We start from the raw sequence: 8,573 nt of genomic DNA, 5'->3' as shown, positions 1-8,573 counted from the left end.
AATAAATGATCTTCTATTTGAAAATGAAGTTATGCCTACAGAATTTGAAGAAACTTGACATAAAATCAAATTTAAAGAGTTTAAATATGTGGGTGTCAAAATAAATGTGTGTGCAGAAAAAAATACAATATAGAACACAAATAATTTGAAGACCTGAAATTATCTTGTCCAGGTGCCTTATTTCAGAAGATAAAGGGTCATTTCATTCACTTAAGGTCACCAGGTGCATTTCCAACACAATGCTAAGCCTAAGAATCTGTCTTCAACCTCATTCTAATTCTATATTGCATCAAAAGCTATGGTTCTATTGAAAAGCAGGATAAAACCCTTCAAACATATACAAAATACAAAAGCAAGATAAAGCATGGTAGAAGGACTAGGCTGACACAGAATACTGAGTTGACAACAAAGTCCATAGGGTGAAATCAGTGTGAACAATTGTGAAGCTACCAGCCTCACCTATCACCTTATGTTCTCTTTGATCCACTTTGAATTGAGATTGCTGTTAAGGGCCACAGCCCCATGCTGCAACTGGTAGCAAAGAGCAATCAAGTCTGTAGTTTGATTGTATTTGGTTTTGCCATGGAATGAAGAACTGCTTCATCCAAAAGAACAGGGGAGTTCTGGTCCACCCTGGAATGAGATGTAGGGAGTCTAAATCCCTCAATCTGTAGCATGTAAATAAGTTTAAAATATATATGAAGATGGCCATAGATGATGGGGCTTCCCAAGTGTGCTCTTGGACTGATAACATCAATTTCATCTTTTATTTTCTATTACTTGTCAAAGTAATCTCTGCTTCCAGATCATGTTAGTATGAACTTATATCACATTGGTATGAATATAGAATTGCAAGGCTGCAGGGGAGGAGGGGAAGCAGAGGGAATGGGGATTGACATGTAAAACAATCTTGGATCTAATTCAAATTTTAAAATGGAGAAAAAAATAATCTAAATGGCCAAAAAAAGAAATGCAAGGCTAAAGGCATGACAACAATAATTGTTAATAGTATTTAATTTTTAATGACTTCATTACCATCTTGTATATTGTTGTGTTCCCAGGACACTATAAGCAACCAATAAAATTTCGTTTTACTCGCAAAAATCCAGAAGTTTTATTTGGTTGAGATAAGGATGACATTTTAGCTGAAGATGAATAAATATACCATATAACATGAAATCCCACACTGACATAAAGAAAGTATTAAAATATAAAAAGCTAAATTAGGAAAACATGTGTAACAAATTGTGGATTGACTAGAACACCACCCAGACTTAAGCAAATAACCCTCTATCAATTCTGATGCAAGAAACTTTGATCAATTGCAGTGGGTCATTAAAATGCTCAAAAATATAGGTTCTTGGGCAGCAGAAGGGATGTGTGTGTGTGTGTGTGTGTGTGTGTGTGTGTGTGTGTGTGTGTGTGTGTGTGTGTGTCAGAGGGGAATAATAAAGGATAATTAGGAGACTTTAACCAAGGAGCTTGTAAAATTTTTCAACAGGAGACACATATTTTTTAAGTGTTTAAAAGATAATCTTTGATTTGTTTTTCTTTTTTGGCTTTTCTTTTTTGAGACAGGATTTCTCTGTGGCTTTGGAGGCTGTCCTGTTGTATACCAGTCTGGTCTCAAACTCACAGAGATCTGCCTGCCTCTGCCTCCTGAATGCTGTGATTAAAGGTGTGCACCACCAACACCCAGCTTGTTTATTTTTCTAATTCCAGAATTTAAGAGACTAAGTCAGTGTGTGTGTGTGTGTGTGTGTGTGTGTGTGTGTGTGTGTGTATTATTTTGGAGGTCCTAAGACCTTGTGTGACTCAGTTTTTTACTTCTACCATATGAAAGATCAAACTCAGGTTTTTGGGCTTGGCAGCAAATGCATTTACTCACTAATCGATCTCACTGGCCCCATGATGTATATGTTTCGTTAATACATTTATTGTACTGCTGGGTTTTATAAAGTGATTCTTATATAACCACATCTTGTATGTTTACCCTATTCACTTTCAATACCCATTATTTCCTATTCCCATAATTTTCATTCAATTCTCTAAATTTTTATTTCAAACATTTCCAATGTCTTATGTTCCAGGGAACAGTTAAAAAACATAACCATTTTGAGATAAATCAACTTTTCACACAATCCTAGGAGCAAGTACTCATTATTCTTTATGCAGAAGTATGGCATTGCCTAGATGTGAACAGAGAATGGATTTAATAAATTTTGACTAAGCTTTGAATAATACAATAAAGCACAAACTATGAAGTCTGCAGGTTGACACAGCCAGTTGGATAGAAGCTCAAATTTGGCTGATTTTAGCAAGAACTGTAAACTAAAAATTAATTCAAATAAATGAAGTAATTCAAAATCAATAGTTTCATAACCCTGTACACATACAAAGAGGTAATTTGACATAGAAAAAGAAAAAATAACTCTATGTCATTATCAATTGTGGTTACTATAGGAACTCCATTCTAAGAACATTGGAACTAAACATATAAATTTTACCATTGGCTGTAGGGGAACTAGACTTACTATGTGAATTTTCTTTAGTACACAATAAAACAAGAAGTAACAATACAGTTGAAAGGGACAGTTGTCAAACTGAAACAAAGTAACTGACTCAGGAAAAAAATCTTTGATGGATAATCAAATATTATGTCAGTTCATTTTTAAGTATGGATTGCTTCTAAATTATCATTCACCCATGTCATAGCAATTGCAATGGAGGAAAAATGTTAAAATATCAGAGATAATCCTGAGACTAACATTATCGGATAGTCAAATGGAGTATTACTAACAATGGGACATATCATTCCCATATCAACATCAGATATAGGAGGATGTTTTCCTGGTAAAAATGTTTAACATTAATGTAATAAGCCACTCAAACTCAACTTCTAGTTATACAAGCATACAGTGGTAGAAAATTATCTTTTATTAAAACATCCTGTACTTTAAATATTCTTCCTAGATGTCATTTAGAAAATCACTGACAAACATGAAACAATAAAAGAGCTGGGAAAATATTTGGGGAAGATGTGTAATTAATAATTTTACCTTGAAGAGAGAAGAACTACATAAGATGATTTGGGAGAACAAGGAAATCTTACTGTGAATTGATAATTAATAGCAGCAGAGTGAGCTAGAGAGACAGCTCAGTGGTTAGAGCAATTGCTACACAAGAAGGCCTGGAGTTCAGACCCCAAGAACTTACATAACCTTAAGAAGGGCAGACTGCTCTGCCAATATTTCTAAGTTTTAAGGCAGAAACATAGGATACAAGAAGGAACTCAACTAACAAGAGTAGCTTATTCAAAATGTGTTTGAACCAGAAACCATGTTTTAAAGAACAAGCTGTAGAGGAAGACATCTGGCATCAGCCCCAGGCCTTCACAAGCTTGTACACCAAAGGCACATGAATAACAAAGCATATGAATCCTACAGAAACACTGACAAGCATCATGTGTTGCTTTCATGGCATCTTTACATGCTGAACATCTCAAGCATTCTCAGTCTTATCTAAGCACAGTTCCTTACAATCTTCCACCATTAATCATTCCTATTATATCAGGTATACGTTCACCTTTTGTAGAGAATGAGAGCAATGACTGAAGTCTACCTTGATCTTCTGTACCCTTGTGAAATCTACTAAGAAGGATAGGCCAATATTTTCCACTAAGTCTTCAAAGAGGACTTCAAAAAAAAATTAACTGTTGCAAATATCCTAAACATCAACACTCCCCTATTTTCTTGTGATGTTCAACAAAGCAAAGATGAAGTGCAGAAAAGTACCTGTTAACCATTGGCAACAAGGCAAACAAAGGAATATACAACAAGAAGAGGAGGCTGAGGATTCCAAACCAATTGCAGGCTAGCTTGTGTTTGAGCCCTGCCTTGTTGAGAATGATCTCCAGCTGCCTGCCATTAAAGTTAGACATTCCAATGGACTTGGTAAGTCCTGCCTCCTTACACACTTGTCCAAGACCTAAAATAGAAAACATAGCCACAAAACACTTTATGGGTTTGCATTACCCCTTTGTTTCTATTGCATTTAAGTCATGCATGCTACACCAGCTCTTAAAACAACCCTTGGAAATAGACTCAGTTTTTGTCACAGAAGACATACCCAACTCTCAAATATTAAATTGTGGCCAGATTTTTCTCTTCCTGCATTTCCCCTATGTTCTGTAATCCTAGTACTCACTTCCCAGGTGGCACAGAGATTCACTCTGTCAAATATCAATTCTCCATGTTCATCCACTGGCAGCTTATCTTCTCCTGGCTGGAAATGAAGCAAATGTTAATGTCTCAACAAATGCATTTTTCCAACCAATAACAATGCTTCTAGGTAAAGGTAGTGCTAAGAACTAAGCTTCCATAAGATAGATGGATCATATTTAATGTCATTGTGTTTATCATGTATTTTGAATGTTGTTATATGAAATGCCCTTGGATGGTAGTATCCTATTTTCTTACACCTATTATATATGTTCAAAAGTACTGCATCTCTGGGATACATGGAGTGTCCTTCTTGACTTTTATGATTGTTTAGGGCTGACCACTTGGTGGATAACCAATTTGGGTTTTCTCCCCTGTAGAAGACTATTTCTCTTGCTCTAACTCAGCTGCTTGTAGTTCTTTGTCTAGTATTGAGGCTTCATGAGATTTTCCTCGTCCACATTAACCTGTATCCTGGTCCTTGTTTGGGTCTTTGTTAGTTGACATGGTGTTAAGACTTCATGAGCATAGCTTCCCTGATATCTCTAGGAGATTCCATCTGGCAGAAAACTTTCTACTCCTCTAAATCTTACACTCATTCTGCCCTCTTTGCTACTATGATCCTTGAACCTTATTAGGAGTTCTATTTTAGATGCACAGAACCTAGAGTTGCCACATTACTAAACCACCATAATTATAAACTAACCTAAATGACCCATTTCTGGAGACTTGAACAAAGTACTTATAGGGTCATTGGGAAATGCATGAGGTACAAGTCTATATAGTTCAAATGAACATTTTTCAGTGACTGTTCCATGGAAGATCTCACCAGTTCTGGGTAAAGGCAATTACACCAAACCTACAGTAGAAAGTGGGATTCAGGTTAAGTTAATAAATTATAATAATTTGTTCTATTACCTTACCTAATACAGAAAGATTGTCTATTTATTTGAAATTGTTATGCACAGGAGGAATATTCTACTTCTTTCAAGATGTCCTTTATTCTGATCTAGACATGCACATGAAATATGTTTATTATGAATTAAGCTTGGAAATTATTCAAAACCCAACATTTTACTCAAGCAATAATAATGTTAATCATCAATACTATCTTTCACTGAATTTAAAATACACAGTAATAATCTAATATTCTTAACAGGTCAACTCAATATGTAGTGGTTAGTGGCTGGAGTGTCTGCAAATGTGTATGTTTTGTTTATTCAGTATCTACATGTGGAGACTATGTGTCAATCTTGGATGCCTATTTCACTCACTCTCTGCCTTATGTAATTTTTAATTTATGTCACTATATGAAGATATTTTCAACATTATTTGTTTGCTAGATTAGTTATATGTTATTTAACATCCAAAATCTAATCTTATTTTCTCTTATTGATAAAAGTATCTAAAATTTTCAGAGTAATGAGAATGTTAGAAAGTTATCTAGGAGAAAAGATACTGGTCTCAAATTTTAAGTTTTAGTCTTTTGCTGTTAGAATCTATGTTTCTCAATCCTGCATTATTTACAAACTATGTACTCCATTGAAATTTCTGTAGAAAGGAATAGGATGGCGGCTGATCCCATGAAACTGCAGTGTCTTAGTGACAATGCTATAGGGGGGTTTTGTTGTTGGAGAGAACTCATCATTTTTACCTAAATTTCTGATGTCAAAATGTGTAAAAATGCATGTAAATATATCATAATTTCTGTAATATACTCATTTCTCATGTACATTTTACTTGAATTTGGAAATGACATTGTCAGATGAAATCACCCAAGTCCCTCTTTTCTTTTCATTTATATTTTATTAATTTATTTTTTACATTTCAATACCAGTTCTCTCTCCCTCCTCTTCTCCCACACTCCCCCTACTTACCTCTCATCTGCTCCTCAGAGGGGGTAAGGCCTCCCCTAGGAAGTCTACTAAGTCTGTCCCATCATCTAGTTGAGGCAGGACCAAGGCATCTGTCCACCCCACACACTCCTGTGTCTAGGTTGGGCAAGGTATCTCTCCATATAGAATGGCCTCCAATAAGTCAGTTTGTATATTAGTGTTAGATCTTGGACCCGCTACCAGTGGCCTCATATATTGTCACAGTCACACCATTGTCACATATATTAAAGGAGTCTAGTCCAGTCTTTATGCAAGTTCCCAATTTGTCAGACCTGAGTCAGTGACCTCTCTCTACCTTGGGTCAGCTGTTTCTGTGGGTTTCCCTATCATGTTCTTGACTCCTTTGTTCATATTATTCATCCATCCTCACTTCAATTGTACTCCAGGAGCTTGGCCTATTTGGTTAGTTCTGGTAGAGGGTTCTAGCTTTTCTGGGATTGTGGATTGTAGGCTGGGTAATTTTTGCTTTATGTCTGGTATCCACTTATAAGTGAGTACATACCATATTTGTATTTAGGGTTTTGGGTTACCTCACTCAGGATGTTGTTTTTCCTAGTTCTGTCTATTTGCCTGAAAATTTCAGGATGTCATTGTTTCTTACCACTTAGTAGTACTCCATTGTGTAAATGTACCACTTTTTTATCCATTTTTCAGTTGAGGGGCATCTAGGCTGTTTCCAAGATCTGGCTATTACAAATAATGTTTTTATGAACATAGTTGAGCAAATTTTCTTGTGGTGTGAATGTGTTTCCTTTGGGTACCTGCCTAACAGTTGGTATTACATGGGCTTGAGGTAGGCTAATCCCTAATTTTCTGAGAAATTGTCATACTGATTTCCACAGTGGGTGTACAAGTTTGTATTCCCACCAGCAAAGGAGGAGTGTTCCCCTTTCTCCACATCCTCTACAGCATAGGCTGTCATTGGTGGTTTTGATCTTAACCATTCTGATCAGTATAAGATGGAATCTCAGAGTTGCTTTGATTTGAATTTTTCTGATGATTAAGGATGTTGAGCATTTCCTTAAGTGTATTTCTTCCATTTGAGATTGTTCTGTGGAGAATTCTCTGTTTAGATCTGTACCTCATTTTTAACTTGAATTATTTGGTAGCTTGATTTCTAGTTTCAGCGTCACTTATCAATAAAATTATAGCATACCTGCTACCTTCTCTAGACACTACCCTTTCCTTTATTTGAATTCCTGAAGTGTTCCTGAACTTCTCATGCCTCTTGTTCTACTTTCCTGCACAATTAAAACAATTCTTGTCATTGTCCATTGGATACTCTAAAAACACTTTAGTCCATTGAGATGACAGAGCAAGTTAAATACTTATCAACAATCCTGATGACCTTTTTTCATTCCCTGAGAACCACAAGGTGGAAGAGAAATGACCTAAGTCTGTTGATCTCTTTCATCCACAATGATACTATGACAAGTATGCAATGCACACATATGTTCTCTTACACACACACACACACACACAGAGAGAGAGAGAGAGAGAGAGAGAGAGAGACAGAGAGAGAGAGTCAGAAAGAAAGAGAAACACAGAGAGAGACAGAAAAAGAGAAGAAATCAGGAGAAGAGAAGAGAAAAGAAGATAGGAAACAAACTCCATTAAAAGTAATAAATTTTTAGAACAAAATTCAAAGTTTTGGAACTAGTCCATAGACAAAAATCTGTGGTCAGGCTAAGCACATTACTGGAAATCAGTTTTCCTTCCAGGCGAGTAAACTCCCCAGTTCCACACTTTCATTGCAAAGCATTGTTTGTACCATTGTGCTTTACATCCAACATGTTTGAATACAGAGTAAGTATGCATAAATACTGTTCCTAAGTTCCTTGTTTTGATAGATCATTGTCCTGTTTTTCTTTCTAGTAATTTCCCTTGTTCCAAGAATATTAATGGAGTTAGTTCTGCAACCAAAGTCCATAACAACAGCACTGGGTTTAAGATTCAAGACCAGAATTTTTGCAGAGTGATACCTCTGGAAAACATCAACAGCCACAAAAATAATACAAGGGAACATCAAACTTAGTCAATATCCTAGAAAATGAAATACTAAGTCAAATTCAAAGCAGAGCACCAAAGTTAAATGACTCACGTTTCTCATCTTTGAAACATTATTATAGTAATATGATTACAATTTGGCTTTTTAAAAGCATAAAATATCTTCAACAAAAAAATAAGTAGAAAAACCTCTCCAGTTACAATCAACTTCCAATCAAGGAACCTTATAACTAGGTTTCTTTTTAATTCTTTTGTACATAATTTATGTAGACAAATTTGTAGCTTAATAGCAAAAGAGTTTGAGAATGTATGAAATGTTTAACATCAACTTGCTTCTAATCTTTAAACCTAGAATCTATTCAAAATTCTGTTTAGGTTATTATGTAGTAATTTTATGTAATTATCTTGTTTAGTGACCATGTACCCTGAATAAGTAAGGACAGACCACATC

At 35.5% G+C, this 8,573-nt stretch overlaps 1 pseudogene; it reads right to left on the bottom strand.

Annotated features, from left to right (window-relative positions):
* Nucleotides 1-462: 462 nt before the first annotated feature.
* On the bottom strand, nucleotides 463-8,225 carry LOC100756485 (annotated as a pseudogene).
* Between the last annotated feature and the right edge of the window lie 348 nt (nucleotides 8,226-8,573).

Source organism: Cricetulus griseus, chromosome 3 (assembly GCF_003668045.3).
Source record: "Cricetulus griseus strain 17A/GY chromosome 3, alternate assembly CriGri-PICRH-1.0, whole genome shotgun sequence".
Lineage (NCBI taxonomy): Eukaryota > Metazoa > Chordata > Mammalia > Rodentia > Cricetidae > Cricetulus > Cricetulus griseus.
The sequence above is the reverse complement of the archived record's forward strand: the minus strand, read 5'-3'. Positions and strand labels throughout refer to the sequence as shown.